The sequence below is a fragment of the Lynx rufus genome, unplaced genomic scaffold (genome assembly GCF_022079265.1).
Source record: "Lynx rufus isolate CCGP_SWC_20201006 ecotype Redwood Valley unplaced genomic scaffold, mLynRuf1.p SCAF_2, whole genome shotgun sequence".
Taxonomy (NCBI): Eukaryota; Metazoa; Chordata; class Mammalia; order Carnivora; family Felidae; genus Lynx; species Lynx rufus.
Window position 1 is genome coordinate 80,291,662 of NW_025814834.1, and position 13,112 is coordinate 80,304,773.

At 38.3% G+C, this 13,112-nt stretch overlaps 1 pseudogene; it reads right to left on the minus strand.

Moving 5' to 3' along the window:
* Positions 1–1,990: 1,990 nt before the first annotated feature.
* The window catches only part of LOC124514211 (protein SCO2 homolog, mitochondrial-like), a 29,625-nt pseudogene continuing 18,503 nt past the window's right edge, over positions 1,991–13,112 (minus strand).

Below are 13,112 nucleotides of genomic sequence, written 5' to 3' on the forward strand. Positions count from 1 at the left end.
TCCAGAGGGAAAGTCAGAATTGATTTGAATTCCTATTGACTCATAATCCTGGGCATGTTAGAAATGTGTCATTCATTCATCCTTTTAATCAAAAATATTTACTGAGCTTTGTCTTGGTGGCAAGAATTGTCTTAGGTGGTGGAAATGCAGAGATGACCAAGATGGATAAAGCTGGGTTCCCATGGAGCCTACAGTATGGCAGGAACATAGTCAATAAACAAGTAAGCAAATACATGAAGAAGAATTGATCATTAACTGCTGATGGTACCTGATCAACTTTTCATATTGAGGTTTTCTCAAACTTCAAAAATATGTTTTCCTAGAGGCATAAATTGTTGCAAATTATAGATAAGCTGCTGTGTATGTGGACTGTTGAATGCAATGAGATGAAAGTGCTCTACAATACCGCAGTCGAAATTTGAAGCCTTTTTATAGTTTTCGTTAAAGACTTTGGCTCTCAAATCACACACACTTACGTTAAATCCTACGTCCTTCACTTGTTAGTGTTATGAACTCAGGAAAGTTTTTTTAATCTTTTTGAATGTCTGCTTGCTGGTCTGTAAAGGTGGTGCACATTTGCTGTATTAACTAGTACGATATAAGTGAAACACATGTCACTTAGCAGGTACTCAAGAAATAATTCTCCTTTCCAGTGAAAAAGAAAGATACAGTGTTCTTACAATAACCAGGTGAAACTTATTTTGACCATGAGGTCTAAAAAATTTAGAACTACAGTAAAGAATTTGAGCTATGTTACTGTGCAGAGTGATTTTATTAAAATACATACAATTCCCTCAAGAGCATTGTTGGCCTTAACTGTAAAGGCAGTTCCATTAAAACCCTGCTTTCCAAGATAAAATGAACATTTGATAAATCATATTTAACTTTTCAATAGTGATTTATAATAGTCTTTATCTGAAGATATTTTTCTTCCAACTTTCCAGAGTTGAGGAACAGAACAGACAATAGGTTAAGGGGAGAACTCCATGTTTAACTTAAAACTTTTCATCTCTGTGCTCTAATCTAAGCATTCCTTCTTCAGGTAGAGGTTTGGTATTTGAAAAGCGAAAGAATCAAGTTTCTTAGCGCTCTGTGGCCTGAAACATTTATCAAAATAAACCCCAGGAGCTGGGCCCTACACTGGCCTTTGGAGGTTAGAAGAATGTTGTGCATGTGGCCAGGGGTGTGAGAGAGGGGAGATGATTGCCCCTGAGGGACTTGCTTTCTGGAGGCTTCTGTGCTCCAGTCAGGCTGTCTCTCTATTAGTAACAAAAGACTTGCCTTCCTCAGCCCTAGGCATCTGGCTTCATTCCCAGATGCTGCTGTGAGGCCAGAGTAAAAGACACAGAAAATATCTGGGTGTTTTAGAGTTGATAATACTTGGTGTAGTAATGATGATAGTAATAAAAATTAGATTAGTTATTATATTTATAAATATGAAATATTTAATATTGATATATTTATACCTATAAATAGTATTATAAGTGATAATTGTATGAAATAAAATAACTATTTATACAATAAAAACATTGTTGTGAAATAATAATATTTTGGCATACTTACTAAGAACTTCACACACATCAACTTTTTGAAATTCCAACCCAAATATTTTGATTCAGGTGCTGTTATTTCCCTATTTTACAGAAGGGGAAACCAAGATGTAGTTTAGTGAAGTAATTTCTCCTAAGTCACCTAGCAGGGAAATGAAGATAGGAACCAAGGCTGTAAACCTCTGAAGTTTAAGTTCTGTCTCACACACACTGACAAATCTACATTCAGCTTCATTTTCTATTACTGATCCGGTGACTTGAAGTATCAGCAACATATGAGATGTAAAACATCAGCAACGTAATCAATTGTGATCAATGTTGCTAAAAGAGCAGTGTGTTCCTTCCCCAGAAGAAATACTGAGAATGCCCATCCCTTCTCCATCCTAGCTAATGTTGTGTGCTTGGGATGGTGCTCTAATTTAATTAGCAAATACAGTAAATCAATTGAGTAAAGAGGAGGAAGCGTTTGTGATTTGGACATAAAATTCAGATCTGCTCAGCTCAGGGCTGAGCAGGTAGAGGGCAATGGAGTGGTCCACGATGTAATCCTGGTCCTTGTCCTTGGGGCCTGCACTGTAGTACACACAGTAGCTGTGCCTCACTTGGGCTACCTGCTCAGCAGAACCAGTCAGGCCCAGCAACCGTGGGTGGAAGTCCTGTAGGTAGCAGGCCATGGCTGAGACAGTGTCCCACTCGGGGTCCACAGTAACGAAGATAGGCTGCACCAGGGGCAGGCGGGCTCAGCCTCCAGCTGCCGTACGACCTGCACCAACTTCTCCAGCTCATCTGGGCAGATGTTGGGGCAGTGAGTGAACCCAAAGTACATCAACACCCACTGACCCAGAAGTCGGCTTTGCAGCGAGCCTGTCCCCCCCCCCCCCCCCCCCCCCCCCCGCCTTCAGCAGGCTGAATTCACCCTGGCCCATGGCTGCCTGGCTCAGGGCCTCCGTTCACTGTTGCAGCTGCCGCTGCTCCTTCTCAGCCCTGGTGGCCAGCCAGACCCCACCCAGCCCAGCCCCAAACAAGGTGGTGATCAACAGCCTAGTTTGAAGCCCAGGGCCCTGGGGCCAGCTCTGCCTGCCTGTGTCTCCAGGGCTCTGCCTTGACAGGAGCCGGCATATCTTGGGCCTTGCCTCCTGGGGTCCAAAGGAGGGCTGGGGGCTTCAGATGACAGAGCCTGTGCCAAGCCTTGGGTAGCCAAACCAGATCTATGGGACGCAGCAAAGGCGGTCATCAGAGAAAAGTATATAGCAATCCAGGCCTTCCTAAAGAAGGAAGAAAGATCTCAGATACACAACCTAACCTTACACCTAAAAGAATTGGAAAAAGAACAGCAAATAAAACCCAAAACCACTATAAGACAGGAAATAATAAAGATTAGAACAGAAATTAATGCTATTGAAACAAAAAAGAAAACCAAAAAAAAAAAAAACAAAAACAAAAACAAAAAACCAGTAAAACAGATCAATGAAACCAGAAACTGGTTCTTTGAAAGAATTAACAAAATTGATAAACCACTAGCCAATCTAATCAAAACAAAAAAGGAAAGGACCCAAATAAAATCAAGAATGAAAGAGGAGAGATCACAACCAACACAGCAGAAATACAAACAATAATAAGAGAATATGATGAGCAATTATATGCCAATATAATGGGCAATCTGGAAGAAATGGACCAATTCCTAGAAACATATACACTACCAAAACTGAAATAGGAAGAAATAGAAAATTTGAACAGACCCATAACCAGTAACGAAATTGAATTAGTAATAAAAAATCTGCCAAAAAACAAGAGTCCAGGGCTAGATGGCTTTCCAGAGGAATTCTACCAAACATTTAAGGAAGAGTTAACACCTGTTCTCTTGAAGCTGTTCCAAAAAATAGAAATAGAAGGAAAACTTCCAAACTCTTTCTATGAGGCCAGCATTACCTTGATTCCAAAACCAAACAGAGACCCCACTAAAAAGGAGAACTGTAGACCAATTTCCCTGATGAACATGGATGCAAAAATCCTCAATAAGATATTAGCCAACCGGATCCAACAATACATTAAAAAATTATTCACCACGACCAAGCGGGATTTATACCTGGGATGCAGGGCTGGTTCAATATCCGCAAAACAATTAACATGATTCATCAAATCAATAAAAGAAAGGATAGGAACCATATGATCCTCTCAATAAATGCAGAGAAAGCATTTGACAAAATACAGCATCCTTTCTTGATAAAAACCCTCAAGAAAGTAGGGATAGAAGGAGCATACCTCAAGATCATAAAAGCCATATATGAATGACCCAATGCTAATATCATCCTCAATGGGGAAAAACTGAGGGCTTTCCCCCTAAGGTCAGGAACGAGACAGGGATGTCCAGTCTTGCCACTGTTATTCAACATAGTATTGGAAGGCTTAGCCTCTGCAGTCAGACAACACAAAGAGATAAAAGGCATCTAAATCGGCCAGGAGGAGGTCAAACTTTCACTCTTCGCAGATGACATGCTACTCTACATGGAAAACCCAAAGGATTCCACCAAAAAACTGCTAGAACTGATCCATGAATTCAGCAAAGTTGCAGGATATAAAATCAATGCACAGAAATTGGTTGCATTCCTATTCACCAACAATGAAGCAACAGAAAGAGAAATCAAGAAATCGATCCCATTTACCATTGCACCAAAAACCATAATACCTAGGAATAAATCTAACCAAAGAGGTGAAATATCTATACACTCAAAACTATAGAAAGCTTATGAAATAAACTGAAGAAGACACACAAGAAATGGAAAAAGATTCCATGCTCCTGGATAGGAAGAACAAATATTGTTAAAATGTCAATACTACCCAAAGCAATCTACATATTCAATGCAATCCCTATCAAAATAACACCAGCATTCTTCACAGAGCTAAAACAAACAGTCCCAAAATTTGTATAGAACCAGAAAAGACCCCGAATAGCCAAAACAATCTTGAAAAAGAAAACCAAAGCTGGAGGCATCACAATCCTGGACTTTAAGATGTATTACAAAGCTGCAATCATCAAGACAGTAGAGTACTGGCACAAAAACATACACTCAGATCAATGGAACAGAATAGAAAACCCAGAAGTGGACACACAAACGTATGGCCAACTAATCTTTGACAAAGCAGCAAAGAATATCCAATGGAATAAAGACAGTCTCTTCAGCAAATGGTGCTGGGAAAACCAGACAGTGACATTCAGGAGAATGTACCTGGATCACTTACACCATACACAAAAATAAGCTCAAAATGGATGAAAGACCTAGATGTAAGACAGGAAGCCATCAAAATCCTTGAGGAGAAAGAAGGAAAAACCTTTTTGATCTTGGCCGCAGCAACTTCTTACTCAATGCGTCTCCGGAGGCAAGGGAAGCAAAAACAAAAATGAACTACTGGGACCTCATCAAAATAAAAAGCTTCTGCATAACGAAGGAAACAATCAGCAAAACTAAAAGGGAACCGACAGAATGGGAGAAGATATTTTCAAACGACATATCAGATAAAGGGTTAGTATCCAAAATCTATAAAGAACTGATCAAAGTCAACACCCAAAAAACAAATAATCCAGTGAAGAAATGGGCAAAAAACATGAATAGACACTTCTCCAAAGAAGACATGCAGATAGCCAACCGACACATGAAAAAATGCTCAATATCACTCATCATCAGGGAAATACAAATCAGAACCACAATGAGATACCACCTCACACCTGTCAGAATGGCTAATGTTAACAACTCAGGCAACAACAGATGTTGGTGAGGAAGCAGAGAATGAGGATCTCTTTTGCATTGTTGGTGGGAATGTAAGCTGGTGCAGCCACTCTGGAAAACAGTATGGAGGTTCCTCGAAAAATTAAAAATAGAACTACCCTACAACCCAAGAATTGCACTACTAGGCATTTATCCAAGGGATACACGTGTGCTGTTTCGAAGGGACACATGCACCCCAATGTTTATAGCAGCACTATCAACAGTAGCGAAAGTATGGAAAGAGCCCAAATGTCCATCGATGGATGAATGGATAAAGAAGAAGTGGTATATATATACACTGGAGTGATAGTTGGCAATAGAAAAGAATGGAATCTTGCCATTTGCAACTATGCGGATAGAACTAGAGGGTATTATGCTAAGCGAAAGTAGTCAGTCAGAGAAAGGCAAAAATCATAAGACTTCACTCATATGAGGACTCTAAGAGACAAAACAGATGAATGTAAGTGAAGGGAAGGAAAATTAATATAAAAACAGGGAGGGGGACAAAACATAAGAGACTCATAAATATGGAGAACAAACTGAGGGATTGTGGGATGGGGGATTGGCTAAATGGGTAAGGGGCACTAAGGAATCTATTCCAGAAATCATTGTTGCACTATATGCTAACTAATTTGGATGTAAATTTTAAAAAATAAAATTAAAAAAAAATTAATGAGAAAAAATTATTAAAGCTATTTAGGAAAATTATTAGGCACATTCTATTAAGCTGAGCATATGTGCATCTCACAACCCAACAAATGCACTTTAGGTGCATATATGTGAGGAATTCTGGCACTTGAGTTCTGGGACACATGTACCAAAATGGTCATATAGCAGCAATAATAAAGCCTCAGACTAAAACCAACCAAAATGTCCCTCAACAGAATGGATAAATAAATTTTGACATAGTCATACAGTGGAATATTATAAAATAGTGAAAATGACCTACAGCTACATCTATTAACATAAATGAATCTCAAAACAAAAATATAGGAGCAAAGCAAGAACAAAAAATGAAGTCACAAAAGAAATAGAAGAGTATGATTCCATTATTTAATTTCAAAATCTGGTTGAACTAAAGAATATAATCTTTAGCAATGCATACAAAGATAGTAAAATTGTGAAGAAAAGCAAAGTAATGGTAAACCAAAATCCCGATAGGTGGGGGTTGGGGCAGAGAGGAGGAGATTATCAGAGAGAGGCATACATAGATGATTTGAGTGGGTTTCTAAGGCACTGATAGTGTTCTTTCTCTGAAACTGAGTGGTGAGAACATGTGTAAGCCTTTCATTATTATTCTTTAGGCTATACATATATGTCAAATAAAGTCTTACAAATGTGTATATTGAACAACAGCAAGAGTTATTAAAGACGTATCTTTGAAGGCATGGGGCTCAGATAGTTTTGTAAGTGAGTTCAAACAAACATTACAGGTCAGATATATCTCATCCTAATCCAACTGTTACAAAGCAAAGAAACAAATACGGAAAATGTCTACATTTACTTATAATCATAATCTTGATATTAAAATCTGAAAAAGAAAGAATGCCCTGTAAAACCAACTACAGATCAAAGATAAATGTAAAAATCAAAATTACTTATATCCAGCAGCATGTTGAAAACCATTGTGATAATGGCTCAATGGTCTCCAAATGCCCATATAAAATGGAAGTTATATAGATACTAGATATGCTAAGAGAGCGCCACTAAGAAGATAAGTGATACTTATCTTCTTGGCATGCCTATTTTTTAACATTCTGCATTTTAAATTGTGAATTGTATAGGTCTTTATCTAAACCTAAGCAAGTTCGTATTGACTGATCCTTAATAAAAAAAATGCCCACTGAACTTTGGAAAAAAAAATAATGGTTAGAGATATGAAATGCTGTCTTCAGCTGGGTTAAAACAGTTTCATTGCAAATATGCACTCTGCAAAGTAGTGAACTTCTTGTCACCAGTGGTAATCAAATAGAGGACTGTCATTCAAGAGATTTCTCCTTGGAAAAGCTACTGGAACTGATACTTGTGAAGCTTCCAGCCTGGAAGTGGTGCACTTCTGTGAGTTAAGTGTTTCCTTTGAGTAGTTCCTGGTCTCTTGAGAAGACCGTGACGTGAAGCCCACGCATATTTACCGGCAGCATTTAAGCAAGAAATAAGGGTGATAAAACAGGTGTGAAGTCCTCTGACTTTTACACTTAGAATGCCATACTTTACTTCAGTTGTGGAGTCCAGTGGTTGCTTACTGTAATTGAAATTCCCCTAGAGAAAACAAACAAGAACTTTCCCAGTACAATACAGAGAAGGTAGTATGTTTTATTTTGAAATATTAGTATTTTAAAATGTGCTATTTTAAAATATTAGTATTAAAAATATTAGTATTTTAGAATGTGCTATTTCAAAGCTTTCTCTAGCATTGTTTCTTTTCTCTAGCATCCTTTCTTATTTTACAAGTAGAGCCTGAAATGTCATTGTCTTTCCCAGTCACAAAATCTCACCTCCTCTGAAACTGAATAAAGTTAAAAAACAAAAAGTGAAACCTCACATGTGTTTGTTAACATAGGTTTATTAATATGTGCATGTATGAAATCCATGTACATATCTAAATATGCTTGCAACAAATAGAGAAGTAGTCTTTGATGTTACTTCAAGTAATCACTGTGAGTTCTTTATATGAAAATGTTTTCCCTACTGACAAAGAACCTTGGCTTTTAATCAGAGTTTCAGTCCCACAAAGCAACTAAGGTATATCTGATATATATTCTTGAAAACCAAAGTTCTGGGAATCATAGATCTTTCCTGCATTTGTTATTTTTGTTATTATTTTTTTTAGTAGTGGAGGGATTTCTGGTTATTTTTTCTAATAACTCTTCTCTGTCTTCCTGACTTCTGTTAAAATTTTTTTTCAACGTTTATTTATTTTTGAGACACAGAGAGTGAGCGGGAATTGGGGCAGAGAGAGAGAGAGGGAGACACAGAATCTGAAGCAGGTTCCAGGCTCTGAGCTGTCAGCACAGAGCCTGATGTGGGGCTTGAAACTCACGAGCCATGAGATAGTGACCTGAGCCGAAGTTGGATGCTTAAATGACTCAGCCACCCAGGCACCCCTGAGCTGGTCTTGTATGCCAAGTATTATCTTAGTCACAGTAATGTACAGTTGGGAGAAACCTAGATATTCTTCAGTAGCAGAGAGGATTGTGAAAGCCAACAACCTCAAACAATCCATAAGGAAGGAAGCTGTTTACCTAGGCCCTAACAGTTCTAAATTAGTCATGGTAACAGAAGAAAGAATTTTCCCAAGAGAGAATTGCATCAAAAAGTGTAAAAGGGACTCTTTCTTAGGCACTATTAAGAACTTCCTGTTTGGTTGCCTGGTGGCTGAGTCGACTACTGCTCAGGTCATGATCTCATGGTTTGTGAGTTCAAGCCCCACATCAGGCTCTGTAGCTGACAGCTCAGAGCCTGGAGTCTGCTTTGGATTCTGTGTCTACTTCTCTTTCTGTCCCTCCACCACTCATGCTTTCTCTCTGTCAAAAATAAATAAACAGTAAAAAAAAAAAAAAAAAAGAACTTGTTTAATGAACAACTATTACCTCCTTTTACATATTTGAACTTTATTTACTTTCTACATATGGTTCTGCTTAGGGGAGTTAGCCTTTGCTGCAGTTGCAGGAACACTGGTCCTCAAGACAAGTCAGACTGGGAACATTGAGGGGGGTTGATTTTCAACCCCAAAGGAAAAATGCAAATGTTCAAACAGAATGTTTGGCAGCATTAACTAAACCCACGTTAACTTTAAGAACATTTAGTGAATCATTCACAATTAATTTCTGAATCATTTTGGAAGAAATAGCATGAATAGCAGTTTCATCCTTCCTGATGTTAATAGTACTCCCACAGAAATAACATTACATCCCACTGCACCCTGGGGATCAGAACAGCGTCCCCTTTGTCATATTTGTGCACGCACTTAGAAATAGTAAGTTTGTGGGGCACCTGGGTGGCTTAGATGGTTGAGTGTCCATCTTCGGCTCAGGTCATGATCTCTCGGTTCATGAGTTTGAGCCCCTCGTTGGGCTCTGTGCTGACAGCTCGGAGCCTGGAGCCTGCTTCGGATTCTGCATCTCCTTCTCTCTCTACCCATTCCCCGCTTGTGACTCTGTCTCTCTCTGTCTCTCAAAAATAAATGAATAAATGTAAAAAAAAATAGTAAGTTTGCTTCAAAAGGAAATTTGCACAGAGTTCCCTGGCTTCATCAAAAACCTTTTCAGTCAACAAATATTGATGGACTATTGTTCTAGGCTTTATAAGGAAGGCAGAGTTTCTGTCCTCAAGAAACTTACCTTGTATTTGAGCAGAGAAATTCAAATTAAAAATAGTGTTATATCATCAATGAGGGCAGTCAGACTTGGGAGGAATTCTCCAGCTCTTGTGGATGCATGTAAACGTGTTATCAGTGTTGTTTCACAGATGCCATTTTAATTATTTCTTAATTAGTCCATGAATTCCTTAAGGAACAGGAACAATGTTCTGTAAGTCTTTGTGTCCTCTGCAGCTTTTAGTACACATTTGTTAAGATCTTGGAGAAATTACTTTCTCGTCTTTGTGAATTGTTTTCTCCTGTTGTCCAATGTCTCAGAAATTTTCTAGGAAAACATCTGGGTTTTTCCATGCTGTGATGTTGTCCTTCAATAGGTGAGATAGCATTTTATTTTATTTATTTATTTATTTTTACCGTAAGTGGATAATATGGCATTTTCTAATCAGAGACTCTTAGGAAGGAAATTAGCATTTGATAGCTATTAATTCATCCCTTGTCCCTAAGCAGAAATGTGACATGTTCCCACCTGTCACCTACTGTAAAGGCTGGTGATATTTTAGTCACGTCTTCAATAAAGAGCTGCATATGAGGGTGGTCCCAGACTGTATTGTTCACTGTTGGTAGAACTGAAGCAAGAACTCTATTTGTCAGAGCTATGCCAAAAATAACCAAACCATTTAAGACTGTATCGTCATGAATGAAACACCCTGGCAAAGCAGTTTAAGTCCATAGGCTTCAGTGTTTCAGATGTTAACAAACAGTAAGTCCTTGCAGCCTAACAACAAGTTGGAGTGAGGTGCTGAAGAGATAAGTAGGCTTTGAAATAAGATGGAAATGTCTTAGAACCAGGGCCAAATGTCTTACTTGCAAAATGATTACATTACCCAGAAGTCCACCCACCCCTCATTTTTATCCTTTTCATGGCTTTTCAGAAATGAATGCCAGTAAGCTTTTCAGTGCCATTACCACCAAGTTAATGTTTTTCTATTGTGGAATTCAGGAAATCGGAGGCTCAGAATTAATTTTTGAAATTAAGAAAGACTTTTATTGGGGCGCCTGGGTGGCGCAGTCGGTTAAGCGTCCGACTTCAGCCAGGTCACGATCTCGCGGTCCGTGAGTTCGAGCCCCGCGTCAGGCTCTGGGCTGATGCGTCAGGCTCTGGGCTGATGCCTCAGAGCCTGGAGCCTGTTTCCGATTCTGTGTCTCCCTCTCTCTCTGCCCCTCCCCCGTTCATGCTCTGTCTCTCTCTGTCCCAAAAATAAATAAACGTTGAAAAAAAAAAATTTAAAAAAAAAAAAAAAAAGAAAGACTTTTATTATAGATTAGGCAAACTTGTCTTTGTGTAGCTCTTGGTTACAGTGACAGAAGAGTATTTCAGTCAATAGGTATTTGTTCCTTTTAAAATTTAACATATGCAAGGTGCCTGGGTGGCTCAGTCAGTTGAGCGTCTGACTTTGGCTCAGGTCTGATCTCTCAGTTCATGAGTTCAAGTCCTACGTTGGGCTCTGTGCTGACAGCTCAGAGCCTAGAGCCTGTTCCGGATTCTATGTCTCCCTCTCTTTCTCTCTGCCCCTCCCCCACTCACGCTCTCTCTCTCAAAAATAAACATTAAAAAAAAGTTAAAACTTAACATATGCTATGGCTTAATAAGATTCTTCCAAGAGAAATCAGAAAATAAATTGTCCAGAGGAGTCCTCTTGGCTCTATTATGAATTTCTGACTATAGTCAATATTAATGGACATGGGTTGGGGCCCATGTGGAAGAAATCTGTGCTATCAACATATCTTGAAATACTGTGACTGTTAAAGTTACAGGTAATGAATCAATCATAAGTATATAAGCTGTTACTCAGGTGGTAGATTCATATTTTGGATTTATGGGTTAATATTATCCCCCTTCTATATAGGAGGAAATAGCTGTTTAAACAGAAAAACAAAAACAAACTTTATAGTCATATGATATCTCCTGTTTTAGTATCAGTTGGGCACAATTTAGAAATATAATTTGGGTAAAATTATGCCTCAGAATAACTCTGTAAATATTACTATAAAATTCTGCTGTCTGGAGGCAATACCAATGGACCATGAAGGTGACTCCCAGTTAGTGAACAATGACAGGGCTCAGGAGAATGAGACAGTCTTTCATCCTGCCCCTGACTGGGGCCCAAATTCTTGGACTCAGTAAAGGAGCAGTTTGTTCCCAGATGTGCAATGATGGAGTGAGAGGTGATGCTGAAGGTCACCTATTTGAGAACTCTGTTTAGGGGCTTCTGATTCTAGCTGTGATGGAGTACCTCTTACCAACCTACTCTTTCTGATATCAACTATAAAAGATGGGTAAAATTCTAGGTAAACAAACAAAACCAAAAATCTTCATGGACTCATTGAAGAATAACTAGACAGCCAGGACTTGAGGGGCTAAGACCTCATTGAGAAAAAAAAATATGTGGAAGTGAGTTTTATATTCATTGCTGCTTTTACCCTCTCAGGACATGGCACACAGGCTGAAAAGAAACCAATGTCTTTTGAGTTCTGGCAGCCTCACTGGGTGTACAATAAAAATTTGGAATTTAAAGCTACTAAGACAACTAGGACCTGAAAGATCTTTGTACTGAAAAGAGAAATCTGCAGAGAATTGCATGCAGCACTCTTTGTGCAGTTTTCCTTTGAGTCATTTGGTTACTTCTAAGCTGTATGTGCACAGGATGAGACACATAGAAACTCAGCAGAATACAGTTGTAAAGAGGCGACAAAGCTAAGCTGTACATATTTTGACAAATTGATGGTACTGAGAAAAAACTGGAATTCAAGTTTGCCAAGAAGGGTCCCTCATAAATACATCTGGCTTTCATGTGAGACCCTAAAGGGCCATCCGCTAGGAAAAAAGACAAAGAATGGAAGGTCAGCAAATTTATGAGTTCAGCATAACCTGGAAATTAAGACCTAGTAAGGAAATTACAAAAAGGAAAATTTTAAAACCAGTTTCTTATATAAGTATAGATTAAAAATCTTAAATAGAATATTAGCAAATCAAACCCTTCATGACCAAGATGAGTTTATTCTAGAAATACATGGTTGATTTAATATTAAAAATTCAATCATCATTAATATGCCACGGGAAGAATTTGAGAAAACCACATGGTCATCTCAGTAGATTCAGAAAAAGCATTTGATAAAATTCAATACCGTTCATGCTAAAATCTCCTAGGATCTAGAAATAGAAAGAACTGTTCTTAACTATTAATGGATATCTCTAAAAAACATACATAGTAGGGAGATAGTAAATGCCTTCTTTCTCTAAGTCAGGAATAACACAAGGATGTTCAATATCACCATTTTAATTCAATATTGTACAGGAAAGTGTAGCCAGTGCAACAGACAAAAAAAAATGAGTCTTAAGAATTTGAAAAATTTTAAATTTCATTATTTGGAGATGATGTGATTATGTTTATAGAAAATCCAAAATAATCTATAAACAAA